Source organism: Ambystoma mexicanum, chromosome 4q (assembly GCF_040938575.1).
Source record: "Ambystoma mexicanum isolate Mex_15411 chromosome 4q, UKY_AmexF1_1, whole genome shotgun sequence".
Lineage (NCBI taxonomy): Eukaryota > Metazoa > Chordata > Amphibia > Caudata > Ambystomatidae > Ambystoma > Ambystoma mexicanum.
Window position 1 is genome coordinate 295,769,830 of NC_090928.1, and position 16,772 is coordinate 295,786,601.

Consider the following 16,772-nt stretch of genomic DNA (forward strand, 5'->3'; position numbering starts at 1 on the left):
GCTTCTTTATCCCCACTCCCCTCGTCATCTTCCCATTCCGACTGTCTTTCCTCTTCCTCCTCGTCTTCATCCTCATCTACTTCCTCAAACTCTAGTGTTCTAAGGGGCTCTCTCACATACATCCAATATCTCTTCCAATGCATACCTCCCATACCTTGCAGAGATTTCCCCCAATTCTCTCTTCTACTCATGCTATCTCTTCTACGCCTATTTAGGCTGTCACTCTTTCTTCATGTAAGGTCTTCTCTCTCTCTGTCAGTCAATGAATGCCTGCTAATTATGTCATCCACTTCCTTTCGGCATCTCTTCCTCTCTCCTCTTCTCATTTTCTTTCTCTTTCTGTCTCTTCTTGGTTCTTTTCTCTTTCTCTTTTCCTCATGTTTCCTTTCTCTCTCTCTCTGTCTCTCTCTCTCTCTCTCTCTCTCTCTCTCCCTCTCTCTCTCTCTCTCTCTCTTTGTATCCCTCTTCTAACCACTTCTGATCCTCTGCCTCTTGTCGGTTTCCATCTTCTGACACCTTCTCTTTAGAATCATCCATGCCTTTTCCATCAAGTTTGAGTATTATTTGCCCTCCTATCCATTAATCTGACACAATTGTTGTCCCATCCCCTTCTCCCTGCATGTCTCTCAATCTTTGACCTTCTTCCTTTGCTTCTGTTAGGTTCACTTGCAAACTACACTGTCAGGCCGATTCATGGAATTAATGTGTGCCGAAAAATCCGGCGCAAGCGTGCGAAAACGTGCGATTCGCAGTGAAAGAGCGAAAATCGCAGTGCATGTGCGAATATCGCAGGGAAAGCAGCGCACATCTATTCATGGAAGTCCGTGCGCGAGGAAAATGTGGGATGTGCGATGAAAAAGTGCGCGGCGCACGCCGGCGCACAGGCCATCTAACGGCGTGCGCTAAGGCCACAGCGAAAGCGCACATAGCGCGGCGCACATTACAAAAGTAGGTGGAACATGGGGCGTGACACGCAGAATGGGGAACAACTCGTGAAAATGTGGGCGTCACGGGGGAAGTACAGGAGGCAAGTGCGCAGAACGCCCACACGCTCACCTATAACACGTATTCATGGAATGGAATAGGGCAAACCAGCGCACGGGCAAAGACGCGCACAGACCCAAACCCGTCCCCACACGAAGGCAGGCGGTAGCGGCCCTGTGCAGGAATAAAATGTGCGCCAAAATGTGCGCTAACAAAAAGCACGAATATACAGCTCTGATGAATGTCCCATACTGTGGCCCCCTAGGACAAATGACGTGCAAAGGGGTACGCGACAAACACGGACACCCGCTGTGTGAAGAATAGCATGTGCGTGAATTTCGGGGGTGCGCAGGAAGGTTTACCTGCGATAGGGCCTGGGGGAGCGGGGTACGTGTATCTCAGGGGTTCGCGTGAAGTTTCACACGCGATTGGCCTGGGGGAGTAGGGTACGTGTATTTCAGGGGTGCGCAGGAAGTTTTACACACGATTGGGCCTGGGGGAGCGGGGTACGTGTATTTCAGGGGTGCGCGGGTGGTTTCACACGCGATTGGGCCTGGGGGAGCGGGGTACGTGTATTTCAGGGGTGCGCGGGAAGTTTTACACACGATTGAGCCTGAGGGAGCGGGGTACGTGTATTTCAGGGGTGCGCGGGAAGTTTTACACGCGATCGGGCCTGGGGGAGCAGGGTACGTGTATTTCAGGGGTGCGTGGGAAGTTTTACACACGATTGGGCCTGGGGGAGCGGGGTACGTGTATTTCAGGGGTGCGCGGTTGGTTTTACACGCGATTGGGCCTGGGGGAGCGGGGTACGTGTATTTCAGGGGTGCGCAGGAAGTTTTACACACGATTGAGCCTGAGGGAGCGGGGTACGTGTATTTCAGGGGTGCGCGGGAAGTTTTACACGCGATCGGGCCTGGGGGAGCAGGGTACGTGTATTTCAGGGGTGCGCGGGAAGTTTTACACGCGATCGGGCATGGGGGAGCGGGCTACGTGTATTTCAGGGGTTCGCGTGAAGTTTCACACGCGATTGGCCTGGGTACGTGTATTTCAGAATGCGCGGGAAGTTTTACACGCGATTGGCCCTGGGGGAGCGGGGTACGTGTATTTCAGGGGTGCGCGGGTGGTTTCACACGCGATCGGGCCTGGGGGAGCGGGGTACGTGTATCTCAGGTGTTCGCGTGAAGTTTCACATGCGATTGGCCTGGGTACGTGTATTTCAGGGGTGCGCGGGAAGTTTTACACGCGATCGGGCCTGGGGAAGCGGGGTACGTGTATTTCAGGGGTGCGCGGGAAGTTTTACACGCGATCGGGCCTGGAGGAGCGGGGTACTTGTATTTCAGGGGTGCGCGGGAAATTTTACACACGATCGGGCCTGGGGGAGCGGGGTACGTGTATTTCAGGGGTTCGCGGGAAGTTTTACCCGCGATCAGGCCTGGGGGAGCGGGGTACCACTCACCTTCTGCCTTGCGTGTAGCGCGTAGCCAACACCCACCCGCTGTGAAGTAATGGTGTGTGAACCCCAACGCCTGGAAAACACATGCACCGCACCCCACGAAAAGCACGTACAGAGCAATGGAAAGGCACGTGGGATCTTCAAGTCCTGCCAGGGCAACGCCCGTGCGCAATACATCACAGACACGCTTACGCGCTAAGGGCCTTTGGTCCAATGAAATTACGTATGTGTGCTGACGCGCTTACGCGCTAAGGCCCTTTCCTCGAATTACACGCTGACGTGCAAGATTTTCACGTGCCAAATCACTCCGTATCAAGCTGGCCACGCATAAGCACACGGAAGACCACGCTCCTGCCCAGAAGGCCGGATCTCAGGGCCCAGAGCCCCGAGCAGCCTCCCACATGCCATCTGCTGCTGCCTGACTGCCTGCTGCCCACGTGCCCTGCTATTTGCTGCCTGTACATCAGCCAGGGGTGCAGTTGCTGTGATCACCCCTGCTGGAACCGAAGACTCCCGACTGGGATTACATCGCTCCACAGCCCAGCCCCAGGACCCAGTTGCCCACCCACTCCTGCCTCTGGGGTTGCCATGTCGGGCACCACACCATCTGGAAGCACTGGCAACCCCCAGCCAGAGAGGCAGAGGGCCACCAGCTTCAGTGCCACCGAAGTTGGTGTCCTGGTGGAGCAAGTCCTGGGGCAGTATGATGCCCTCTACTGAAGTTTGCGCGCTGACAAGGAAGGACGGACCAGGATCTGGACGGACATCGTGACTGCCATCAACGCGGAGGGGGTGGCAGTCCGCAACTTCGAACATGTCAAGAAGCACTGGGAGGACTTCAGGTCCAGGACCCTCAACAAGGCCCGGTGCCTCGTGAAGCCAGCGGATGGTAAGGGGCGCCGGGGCCACCTGTCGGAACATCAGATGAGGGTCCGGGAACGCATATCCCCAATGCTCCATGTCCAGGTCCTTGAGAGGCAGTCCCGTCTGGAGCCGAGCGGTAAGTGTACATGCATACTGATTGTAAGCTGTGCGTGTGGTGGTGTGCCTGTAGTGTGCAGGTTGCACATGTGTTTTTGGAGGGCCATGTATGGATAAGTATGTACAGGGCCGTGGGGCTAACACATGCGAGTCCTCTCTTGTGTGAGACACATGGATGGTGCATGTGTGTGTAAGCTTGCATGCCAAATGCAGATGTCTGAGCACACATGTTCGAATGACTGTGTATGTAAGTTGTCATGGTTGTGGTGTCACACATGTATGTCGGTTCCAGCTGCATGTATCTGCACCGTGTACATGTGCATGTGTGTGTATTTCACAAGGGTGCAACAGTGATGCAACATGGATTCTTGAGACACTGATATGTAGAAGACTGATTGCCAGATGTGGCATGGGTGCAAATCTCATCACTGCGACAGTTGGTGGAGGTGTACACATGCATGTAGGTGTGGTGGCGTGTGTGCATGTCTAGTGCACTCCCTGTGTTTCATGTGATGTCTGGCTCACCTTTGGCTGCTCATGCTGTTGTATGTGTATGGATGTTGCTGGCTGTTGCCATATGGCTGTGGAATTGCTCACGTGTGTGAGTTGACATGCCATGTGTGTTGGGGATTGTGATGCCATGTCTGAAGTCTGACACTGCCACTCATGTGCAACTGTCATGTGTGTATCAGTCCGTTGTACAGTGTCCTGATGCCTGTCTCCTATCCCACCCTGTCTGCAGCGTCAACTGATGAAGAGGGCGGAGAGGGTGCTGTGGAGCACAGCGGCGGGGATCACACCACCAGCCGGAGACGCAAGGCCCGGCTCCCCTCCCATGTTGTCATCTTGTCGGGGAGTGAGGAGTCCGGTGCCACGTCCCAGGCCGCAGCTGCCGAGGGAAGGTCCAAGAGGCGGAGGTCGGAGTTGGACTCCTCGGCAGCAGAAGGGGCAGATGAGACCCCACAGGGTCCGACGGCGGAAGATGGCACGGAGTCATCCAGGTTGGTGGGGGGTTTGGTTGGAGAAGGAGGCCGTGCAAGTGACAGAGACGGGGTCTGGAGGTGGGGATTCCACTGGTGCTAGTGGTGCAGTGCAGGGGCAGGGACAGGAGGCAGCACAGGCCGCCGCAGAGGTCCCTGTGTGTAATCCTGTCCCCGATCCTGTGACTGCATCATCCCGCACCAGCAGGGATGCCTCCGTCCAGACCCGTTTTCAGGGAGGGGATGAGCTTACAACAACTGGCCTTCCTCTCTCTGCGGACGTGGCTATCCGGGACCGGGTTGAGCCTGTCCTGGGTGGGGTGGCGATGCGTCAACGGGCCATGCGAGGTGACCTGCAGTCTTTTCATGGGGAGACTGCACGTCATCTCGAATGGCTCGTTGACCACGTCAGCCTACTGGGACAGGTCACCCAGGCCGGATTCCTCCGTTTACTGGAACTTGTTTCGACCCCCTCCTCACCTGAACCCCCTATGCGCCAGTCGTCCTCCGTGCCATCTTCCCACCCATGTATCACCTGGGTGTCCTGTGGAGCTGCCTCTGACTGTGCAGCCAGGCTGGTGGAGGAAAGATCCCTGCCACAGTCGGGAGTCGGACGTCCAGCAGGGGTGGCCACCTCAACAACTGCACCCCAGCTGAAGGAGGATGTGCAGGCAGCAGGAGCCAGGGCACAGGCACAGCAGCAGCAGCGGCAACAAGGTGGGAGCCATGAAGGCTCGGCGCCTTCGACATCGGAGGGGCAGGCATCGGCCTGGAGGGCAGGAGGACCCAGGACAGGAAGTGTCTTCCGTGTGGCAGCGGTTGGGCCACGCCATAGATGCGGAGCGGCAGCGGGCGGAAGAGGCACGGCTCACGATGGTCAGGGCGGAGAACTCCATGCGGAGGGCCCTGAGGCGGGCCGAGTGCCTCGAGGCCATTCGCAGGGACCTGGGGGTCCGGATGTCATCGTCCCTGCGAACCCTCGGGGCCATGGAAGTGGACCGCCTCTGGGACATCGAGCAGGAGTTCGATGATGCCCTGGCCCGGGAAATCAGGAAGTGAGCCGTCGGACTAGCCCGCTGCCATTGTATATAGTTAATTAGTGTTAGGTTTCCTTTTGGTTTTCATTTCATTTGGGGCGCTTGGACAATGCCCCACCTTTTTGTATATAGTTTTTTTCGTAGGTAGTTTCTTAGGTAGGTTTCTTTTCTTTCGTCGGGCTCATGGACCCTTGAACATTGCTTGTAAATAGTTGGACATTGGATTCTTGTGGACTTATAATTTGGATTTCACCATGGAGCAATGGATTTTACTTTTTACGTTTCCTTTGGATTTGATTTGGTGGACGGAGAGTTAAGACAATGGATCATTAGGATTTCTTTGGATTGCTTATACTTTTCATTTTCTTATTTTTTTGACTTGCTTTTCATTTCATGTTTGACTTTTTTTATGATTTCATTTCATTGCATTGATTTTGGTCATAATACATTTTTATATTTTACTTTCATGTGTGTGATTTGCTCATTGGGTTCATGCATGTCAAAATGTGGGTTTACAGTATCAATGGCAACCGGTGTGTGTGTGTGACGGACATGTGTTGATGTACATAGTTGACTTCTGTCTTGAGATGGCCAAGTCAGTGTGGGGTGGATTGGGAAGATCATTGCGTGTCAAGACTGGGGTGGTGTTCTGTGGTATTTTGGTGGACATGAGGCCCATGATTGTGCATCTTCATGTCATGTTGGGGGGGACATGAGTGGGGGCCTGCTGGCAGGTGCCCCTGACTGCTGGGGGGTGGAGGTGCAGGGGGACATGTGAGGGGCCTGCTGGCAGGTGCCCCTGACTGCTGGGGGTGGGGGTGCAGGGGGACATGTGTGGGGGCCTGCTGGCAGGTGCCCCTGACTGCTGGGGGGTGGGGGTGCAGGGGGACATGTGTGGGGGCCTGCTGGCAGGTGCCCCTGACTGCTGGGGGGTGGGGGTGCTGGGAGACATGAGTTGGTGATCATATTGCAACGTGACATGTGGCTTGGCAGGGGGGCATGCCCATGGTGGATGGGCTGCCTGGGGGACATGACCAGGGGTGCAGGGTAGTCCCCTGTGGTGTGGGCTGCCTGCAGGGGCCGTGGAGGGGGTAGAGGGGACACCTGGGAGGACCCACACTGCCAATCGCGTGTGAAACTTCACGCGCACCCCTGAAATACACGTACCCAGCACATTCGCGTGTGAAACTACCCGCGAACCCCTGAAATACACGTACCCCACTCGCCCAGGCCAATTGCGTGTGAAACTTCACACGAACCCCAGTTATACACGTACCCAGCACATTCGCGTGTGAAACTACCCGCGAACCCCTGAAATACACGTACCCCACTCGCCCAGGCCCAATCGCGTGTGAAACTTCCTGCGCACCTCTGAAATACACGTGCCCAGGCCAGGCGCGTGTGAAAACACACGCGCACCCCTGAAATACACATACCCAGGCCAATCGCGTGTAGAACTTCCTGCGCACCCCTGAAATACACGTATCCAGGCCAATCGCGTGTGAAAACACACGCGCACCCCTGAAATACACGTACCCAGGCCAGTCACGTGTGAAAACACACGCGCACCCCTGAAATACACGTACCCAGGAAAATCGCGTGTGAAAACACCCGCGCACCCCTGAAATACACGTACACAGGCCAGTCGCGTGTAACACTTCCCGCGCACCCCTGAAATACACGTACCCAGGCCAATCGCGTGTGAAACTTCACACGAACCCCAGTTATACACGTACCCGCTCACACAGGCCCTTTCGCGTGTGGAAGTTACCGCGAAACCCTTAATACACATTCCCCGCTTGGCGTTTGCTGTTTGGCAGTCCGGTAAACTGGTTTTGGGTTGTCGCAGACCTTTGCGCTGGATTGGGGATTTTGATGCCTTTTCCTTGCGCAAGGGCGTTCTTGGGGGCGTTACTGGCGCTGCTGCAGGGTCGCTGCGCCACTCTGTGCCACGGCTGGTTTTGGAGGCTAAAATCCATGAATACGCTGTGCGCTGAAATGGATTTTATCGCCTGCGCCACTTTTGTGCGAATTTCCATGAATTACCCTGTGTGTGTCATATTCTACATGTAATGCTGTTTGTGTGTTCAGCTTTCTCCCCTCATGTTGTCGTCATCACTATATGCTGGGAGCAAATATTTGGTGTTTGTATACCCTACAGCAGCCTTCAGTGGGTATATTCCCTGCACAGTCACGGGTGGAACACTGGTTAGGCGAGGTGGAGGGGGAGCCTTAGGCAATGTGTGCCCTTCGTCATGCTGATTACGCATCCACTCCTTCTTACTTGGTTCTACTACCTCTTCTTTGAACATTTTCCACAGCTCAAGTATACTTAATCTTTTCCATATTTGTTTTCCCTTATGCGTGGCATCTAAATATGTGTACGGGTGTTTCAGCACCTCTTTCGAATGAGTACCATAATGGGGCCACAGCATAAACATCTTGCCGGCCATATCTTTAACCCACTGCACGTGGTATTCGAGTATCTTGTCTTCATATCTGGGGAATGACTCATAAATAGGAACATTGGGAGTGTCCGACATGATACCAATATAAAAACATAACTTATCAATAGACGAGAAGCACTGCTTTGACACTTGCTCACCCTTTCTCTCATTTCACACTCCTCTCCAATGCTAACGCATTTGGTCCTTCCTTCAAACCGCATGTCCCATCTACCACAAAATATCCCTGTTAAGGAGCACCATAAAAACTCTGCTCACACTCCAAACCACGTTTCCTTTTTAACAACACAAATTCACCATTCTACTAGCATGACATACCACCTTTATTACCCTGTGCTGTACCGCAGCACAATACAATGGTGCCAACAATCATTAACACAAATCAGCAATACAGCTGTCTTCCGATTATAGGCGGAGGATCCTTCTCTTTTAAAGAGGATACCGCATGGTCTTTCCTAACCCCTTTCTAAAGTTTACAATATCGCAAAATCTCCAATATCTCACAAATCAATAACATACAAACCTCAAATTCACAGTTTTGCTGTGCACAGTTTATACTCACATCCAAGGATCCCCTGAGAGTCTTAGGCATCGAGCTGCCTCTATCTGCCTGCTCTACCCACAACGCACATCAGGGCAGCCCGCCTGACTCGGCAGGACTTTACATCAACAGGGCTCTTGATGACCCCTTACCTCAGGTGTGCGTTATTCCGCTCACCACAGCCCACCCTCGCCATCCAAGGGGGACACGCGAGGAATCGCCGACAGTCCGCAAAACTTCTAGGAAACCATCCTCTGCTGCCAAATGTAAAAGACGGACCAGAGTCGCAATAGCATAAAAAATAAAACTAAAAAATTGAGTGCTCAAAGTGCACAGAAAACCCCAGTTTTATTTAAACACAGAATCTCAGCCAATGCAGCATTCAATCAGTTCTCAGTATTACAATAACTGTTGGAGGTTTTTAAAGTAAAACACATCATCAATGGCATCATACTACATTATCGATTGTAAAACGCATGAGTATTTTCGATTGACTAACATTGTAAAGTACATATAGTGGATATAGGTATTAGTTCCATGATTGGGTTATGCATATCTGATGGCCCCTCCTGGGTGCAGCCCATTGCAGATAATACTTTAATTACATCATTGTAATTACACTTGATTTGCTGGCTCTGCTCACTATAGGAGGTGTGGCAAGAGTGATTTTCATTGGTTGGCCATTTACTCACAAACCTTGGACGGTTTGACGAGACATCAAGATATGAGGGAGACATATGCTGGAGACATATGGTGGGGGAGAGAAGTTCATGGTATTCAATAATTCCTATTAAATATACTTCCCATCATTCCCAGGCCATGTGACCTAGCTAGTCCTTTGTATTTGGCCTTGTGTATCATCTCTTGTCTGTGTGTGTGCTAGGGAGTTCAGCAGGTGTCTAATCTGTGCTTGGCTCATAATGAATAACCAGTGTTCTTCATGTCCTGATCATGTGTTAGGGGACCATGTTGGAGAATGATTTTCATCCCATTTACTGAGTTTTTAGCCTTTAGCTAACTTTAACATGCATGTTGTACTCAGTGTGGCCACTCGGTACACCCTTCATCTAGTCTCTATGGAGTCTTTTGGCATACAATTCTCATGCACCTAGACATCAATGGCTGCCTGTGCTCCTATTAATGCAATTAACTTGGAAGGCTACTGCTTTGCATCCTGGAAACGATTATCTCGTCCCGGCGTTCTGCATGCCTACTTCTCCATTCCGTGCATCTGACCTTGACACACTAAGGTCTGGGCAGCTTCAAAGCGTCTAAAATAAATGTCTTTTTATGCATTTAGCATCTAATCTGAGGCCTTGCTAACTTCTAAGACTCCTACGGCCTCTGTGCTGGGAAAATGGTTGTACTTCTGTGCTTCTCGCCTTCATGTTGGCGACCTATGTTTGTATCTGCTCATGTTACACTTACCATGTGCATCTGCCATACATTGGTTTCCCTGCCTGTGTATTCTGCATCTAACCTGCCTCTAATTCCATCTGCCCTACCAGTGTAGTGAGTCCCTCTCTTGGTATTACAGAATCCCTTATATGCTATATACGGCACAATACTTGTGTTTCTGCTACCTAACTGTGATCCCTACTTGTGTCGCACAACCTAACTAATTCTTCATGGCAGAAGCTGTCATGGTCATGAAGTCAGGGGCACAGGCATGCAGGGTTCGCATGCACAGGAGACCTGGGTGGACACTGTCCTGGCGCCTCTGGCGCCAGGCTCATGAACAAAGGTAAACAAGAACATCCATTTGACACCAAAAGCCTTTATTATGGACATAGCCCTCCAGATCCATCCATTAAGCAAATGCATTAACCTTGAACATTCCATCCATTAAAGGGATGGTCTAGTAAAAAATTTTATTTAAAAAATAGATAGGCCACATTAAAAAAAAATACTAGCATCCTCCGTTTTAAAACTTCCTATGTAAAATTTTGAGCTATTCAAGCTCAAAAGCAAGCACAAGGGTGCCGCCATTTTGTGAAATGGAGGCCCTCCTGTGTTTGCTTTTGCGGCATTAATGAAGGAAAAGCCAGGCAGCTGTAGTAAACAAAGTCTACCGCTGGGTGGCTTTCCCTTCATTAGTGCCGGGACTCGGAGGACGCGGACCGGAGACCAGAGCAGGAAAGCTGCAGCTGAATCTCGGTAAGTGCTATTTATTTTTTTTACAAAAAATAAGCACTAGCTGCGTTTTTTTTTCTAAGTTTTCCGGGCTGGAGGAGCCCGGAAAACTTAGAAATAAAACCACAGCTTTAAAAACGTATTTATGTTTGCGGTCGCTTTTGAAGCGACCGCAAACATAAATACAACGGGGAGCCCGAGAGCCCCAAATGGAAAAGCAGATTCAGGCAGACACAACGCGGCGTTGCGGAAAACAACGGGGAGCCCGAGAGCCCCAAATGGAAAAGCAGATTTAGGCAGACAACGCAGCATTTAGCATTTCATTTAGCATTTCCCATTTGGGGCTCTCCAAATGGGAAATCAGCTGCAGGTAGAAACACTACGCGGCATGTAAACATAACCGCGTGTGTTTCTGCCTGCTGTGGCTTTCACTTTGAGTCTCCGGTGCTCCCCTGGGAGCACCGGAGACCCAAAGTGATAGCCACAGCAGGCAGAAACACACGCGGTTGTGTTGGAAAACGCTGCGGTTTTTCTTTCCGAGCCGGAGGAGCCTGAGAAACTTGGAAAGAAAAACCGCAGCGTTTTCCAACACAATAACGTTGTATTTATGTTTGCGGTCGCTTCAAAAGCGACCGCAAACATAAATACAACGTTTTTAAAGCTGCGGTTTTATTTCTAAGTTTTCCGGGCTCCTCCAGCCCGGAAAACTTAGAAGAAAAACCGCAGCTAGTGCTTATTTTTTGTAAAACAAATAAATAGCACTTACCGAGATTCAGCTGCAGCTTTCCTGCTCTGGTCTCCGGTCCGCGTCCTCCGAGTCCCGGCACTAATGAAGGGAAAGCCACCCAGCGGTAGACTTTGTTTACTACAGCTGGCTGGCTTTTCCTTCATTAGTGCCGCAAAAGCAAAAGCTAGCACAGGAGGGCCTCCATTTCACAAAATGGCGGCGCCCCTGTGCTTGCTTTTTCGAATTTTGAGCTTGAATAGCTCAAAATTTTACATAGGAAGTTTTAAAACGGAGGATGCTAGTATTCTTTTTTTAATGTGGCCTATCTATTTTTTAAATACATTTTTTTACTAGACCATCCCTTTAAGCAGATGCTTATCTTCCATAATTCACAGGAGCAGTCTCACCACGTACCACCGCTCACAGCGTTTCTACTGAGGGAGAGGCCTGAAGGGAGTTGATTCAAGTCCAGGTAGGGCTGCAATCGTGCCCCAACGCCTCCGCAGAGACCAGGTGAGCGTAACAGAAGCATATACATTGATGGTTTAAACATTGTTTCTTGGAATCTGTCTTAGTTTGTCCAGACTTACACCCATAGACTCATCGGGCGGTATTGCTGCTTCAGCTGGTATTGTTAGAGTAGGGGCAGTAGGCGATACCTGCATATTCATCTGCCCCATTACAATGGTTTAGAGAGGAGAGATTCTGAAGGTAGTGGGAATACAAAATGGTAAGTAATAATTTTGCTAATTATTTGCTAAACCTGTGACAATGATGTTCGCTGTGAAAACATTGAAGTCATTACTGACATGGTGAAACCAAAATGGTGCAGGTAAAATTACCTTTTTGAGGCTCTAAAGCAGGCCAGTTCGAGGTTAATCGAAATAGGTAGAAAAACAGCTGGATGCTGAAAGTTGCTAGTCGTTGCAGTTGTAAGTGCTGAGGAAATACTGTGGGTCATGGCTAATATAATGGAACATCACTGTCAAGGAGGAGGGATTTCTGTTAGGGATTGTCTTACTTTGCAGTCCCAGCAGTGTTTAGGCACACACACTCTTGACTGTATGAGAAATTAAGTCATGGATGAGCTCAGTAAGCTGTAAGCAATTGCTTACAACGGTGGTCAGTCATAATCTCGAATTTACAAATCTCGAAAATAAAAATCTCTAATTTTTTTGACCGAAAAAAAAAAATCTCGAAAGTCATAATATCGAAAGTCATAATATTGCATTTTTCACTATAATCTCGAAATCTCTTTAACTTTTTTATAATCATATTTCAGGTAAATACATTACATTTAATGAAACAAACAACTTAATATTTACTTAATTGTTTCGGTTTTATTTATGTTATAACTTGTATTTTTGTGATATTTTTCAACAAGTTTTTTTAAATTAGTAAATTAATAAAATGTAATTTATTTAATGCTAAATATATATATATGTCCATTTAACTTGAGTAATACTTTGTTTTCTAACTTGTAATATATCTATTTTTCACTAGATGGTGATATTGCATCAAGAATAACTAGTAGTATACATTTAATCTTTGTTTTTGTTTACATATGTAAATGCACGTTACGTTGGCCTACGTATGCGTAAGCGCCATTTTTAAAGTTCATTCTGTATCGGGTTCTGCAGCGGTCGCGTCTCCGTCATTTTGCTCGTGGATTTTATGGATTTTTCTTGGTTTTTTTTTCCATGGATTGCTTTTTTTTCCAGCGGATTTACTTGGGTTTGATGGATTTGTATTTTCCCTGCCTTTGGATCATGGAGCATTGTGTTTTTTTTCGCAATGGGATTTTTTTGGGAGTTGCACTTTCTTTTCTGCCTTCATTTGGATTTTTCTTGTTTTTTTTATGGAGCAGCTTGGTTTTTTTTTGCGTACGTGTTTTTCCTGGATGTGTCCTTTATTTCCATCGTGGATTTGGATTTTTTGTGTATTTTTTCCATGTTGTCGATTCCGATGTTTTTTGGATGGTTTCTTGGGTTTTTTTCCATGGATTTCTGTTCCAGTTTCCGTATTTTGGACCACCAGGATGTCCTTTTTGGATCTATTTTTGCCATGGCACTCTGGATTGGATATGTTCCAGAAACGTAAGTGATTTTTTAATATTTTAAGTTAAATGCCACCGAGTCTAAAAAGGTTTCCTTATTTTGTGGGTCAAAATTTTGTATTAACTGTACCAGTTTTCCCTCGTAGTCCCTGTATTTTTTTCTTGGTTGTGCTTGGTTAGCTAATGAAACTGTTTGTGCTATTTTAAATTGCTGGTGTTGTTCTTCATTCTGTAAGTCTTTTAAAGTGGGCTGAGAGTAGGGTGGGGGCCGCTGGCCGCGGGGTGCCGGGTGAGGGGGTGGTGATGGGGGGGTTGGTGGGGGAACCCCCCCATTATAGTAAATGATACTCTTGTTTTTTCTGTATTTCGACTTATTCATATTCGTAGTTTTTGTTTTTGACATTTACATTTTCGAGAAATTGACCCTTTTAATTCTATGTATACGTTTTCGATATTTTTTTTCGATATTTTTGTAGTTCGATATTTTTGTAGTTCGATATTTTTGTAGTTCGATATTTTGACTATAAACCGCTTACAACAACTGTCTCTGCCTGAACCATGCCTTTGGGTATATACAATCCTAAAAGGTTCCCTATTGGTGGTTGTGGATCAACGCCATGTTTTCTTCATGTACTGACACTTCCCCGTAATACCTTTCCTCTGCCTGAACATTTTAAACCATTAGGTGTTTTCGTGACTGCGTTTAGTCTGGGTGGTCTAAAACTACCCCTCTAATAAGTGTTCCTTTTGACTGAGTCCAATACATTGCTATCCTTGAATTAACCTGACCTGGAATGCTGTGATATTTCACTGTAGATAGTGCACATTGGCTGCTGACAAGCCTTTAATCTGGTATCTGGCACTTTGACTTTGTACCCGGTGGTGGAATTGGGCTACAGAGGCCGCAGGCTCATGTGCGTTTTACTTCCTTTCTTCATCTAGTCTCCGACTGTATGAAGCGCTCTGCCACTAGTACAACGCTTTGCGGCAGGGTGCTGCTGAGCAGAACTGACTTTGTTAACAAGGAGCAAAAACTTGAAATGCTGGGCCATGCAGTAAATAAGCCATCAGTATGGTATCCTATTGGGTGGCAATTCACATTGCGTGGCCTTTCGGCTTAAAAAAAGAAATCCAACATTGATATGATATGATATGGCATTTATAACGCGCCTATACACAAGTGTTTCAAAGAATGAACACTGCTGGAGAAATGAAAAGATATAAGGACAATTCACAGATACGGTACAGTGGGCCTCATTACATGTTTGCCGGTGCGGTATTAACGTGCCGGTAATACCATTTGCTGTCACATCACTGTACCGGCAAACTACAAGTTTGGGGGTGGGGTAGCCAGACTCACCTGCAGCTCAGAGCTGCCAGTAATTCCGGCACCCCACAACCAAAAAATGCTGTTATTACTGGCATTGGTATTACTGTTGCCGGTAATACTGGAAATTCCCCCCATGGAGTCCTGTCGGAATTCCAGTACTTACCGGCACATGGAATCTGCCGGTAATTTCCGGCAGTCCAAGTGGCGGTAACAGTAATACCATCTGGTGGATATACCGGCAGGATACCACCAGACTTCTAATGAGGCCCAATGACTTTAAAAGTCACATGCAAGGATCCATATTCCGTAAGGATAGCGCAAGCAGAGCGCTTTCGCTTTAGGAACTGGAGGATGCTGTGTGGCATGAGTTCCATACCCCATTTAGGCAGACTCAGCCATTCACCAACCTCGCCTCCCCAGGTCGATAAACTGACCACCATGAATGGGTAACAAAAGTGAAACAGATCATTACAGCACTTAGGAGCTGGGGGAATCTGACATGAAGCACTAAAGAGACCACTTAATTATCCTATATAGAAAATTCTCTAAGAACCTCTCTGCACTGAACACTGAACATGTGTGCAACCATCATTACCCTGACCTGAGTACCAGCCCCTCTCTTCTAAAATTCCGAAAAGCTCTCCTCATATGGTAAAGTAAACACTATCAATGGAATTGAGAAGTAGAACTCCTAAGGAAGTGACAGAATATTTTTTCCATTCACACCACATCCATAAACGCATTCTCAATACAACCATGCTTGCCACATTTGTTCGAGCCTCATGACTCATATATGTGGCCCTAATTCCTGAGGTTTGCACACCTGCTCATGACCTGTGCCATGGTGCCTGCTGGCCCACAGAGTTGGTCTCTCATGTCTGCATGGCTCTTGCATAGGTTTGGTCCTCCATGATCCTCCCCTGTGGCACACATATAGGAGGAAGTGCAAAGGGGAGCTCTTCTCCAAGCTGAAGGGTGTTTGCACTTGTTCATTGACTACAGATGTGCATACTGGCCCTTTTTTCTAGCCTACAACTCCTCCCGTGGTGTCATATCGGATTTTGATTGCATTCAGCTATCTCCATCAGACCCCATGTGCCAGGGAAAGGCTCCTACAGGCTTCATCCACATAGACCCCTTCATCACACAAATCGGACTGCTCCTGTACAGGTGTGGTGCCAGTCAGTTCTGGAATGTACTAAGTGCTCTTGTTTGTACACATCTCTGCCTCTGACAATTTGGCAGGAACTCAATGCTCATCTGTATTCTATTCCAGGCCTAAATGCTGAGATGCACTTGCACACCAAGTTATTAATGACATTCAAAGAGAAATATGTTATAATGTTCAAAAAGATAATTGAGTCAAAATTTTGAGGTGCAGGGGAGAAAGACTCAGCCTTGGTATCTAAGCTGGAGTATAGTAGCGAACACAAAGGAATCCAAATCTTGGAAAACTGCGTCCCCTGCACACTGTCAATGAGGCAATAAGCCTAAAGAGATGTAATAACAGGTCTGGATAATTTAGAAAAGGCTTTTTTTATATATTTATCCACATATACCGTGTAAACAAATGTAGAGTGACAGTGTTAATAAATTCAATATTTTCCAAAAATGACATTCAACAATTCTGTTGGTTTAGAGTAAGAGAAATCTTCTCCTTTTTTATTATTTTCAGGTCGGCCCAACGCGTTTCGAGATTCATTTTCTCTTCATCATGGGCATAAGTATTTCAACAATTCTTTCACTTCAATCTACAAAAAATTTGTCCAACATTTATTAATGTTATTTTAAAGAAAGTAAAGAGAAATCAATAGCAAACCAAATTACATCACTTTGTTTAGCAAGTAGTCAGAAAAATAATTTATAAAGAGGCGCATCCCTTTGCAAGTAACTCAATGGACCTGTCTTGACTGCGGTGTAATTTTTTCACAGAGCAATAGTTTGATTCATCTTGTGCATTTTAGTACATAGGTATTGTGTCATATGTGACAATAATGCGGATTGATCGAGATTTTAAACCCATCATGAACCTTTAATTTACATAAGTAAACTGTGTTGAGAGTAAAAAGTGCCTAGGAATAGTCA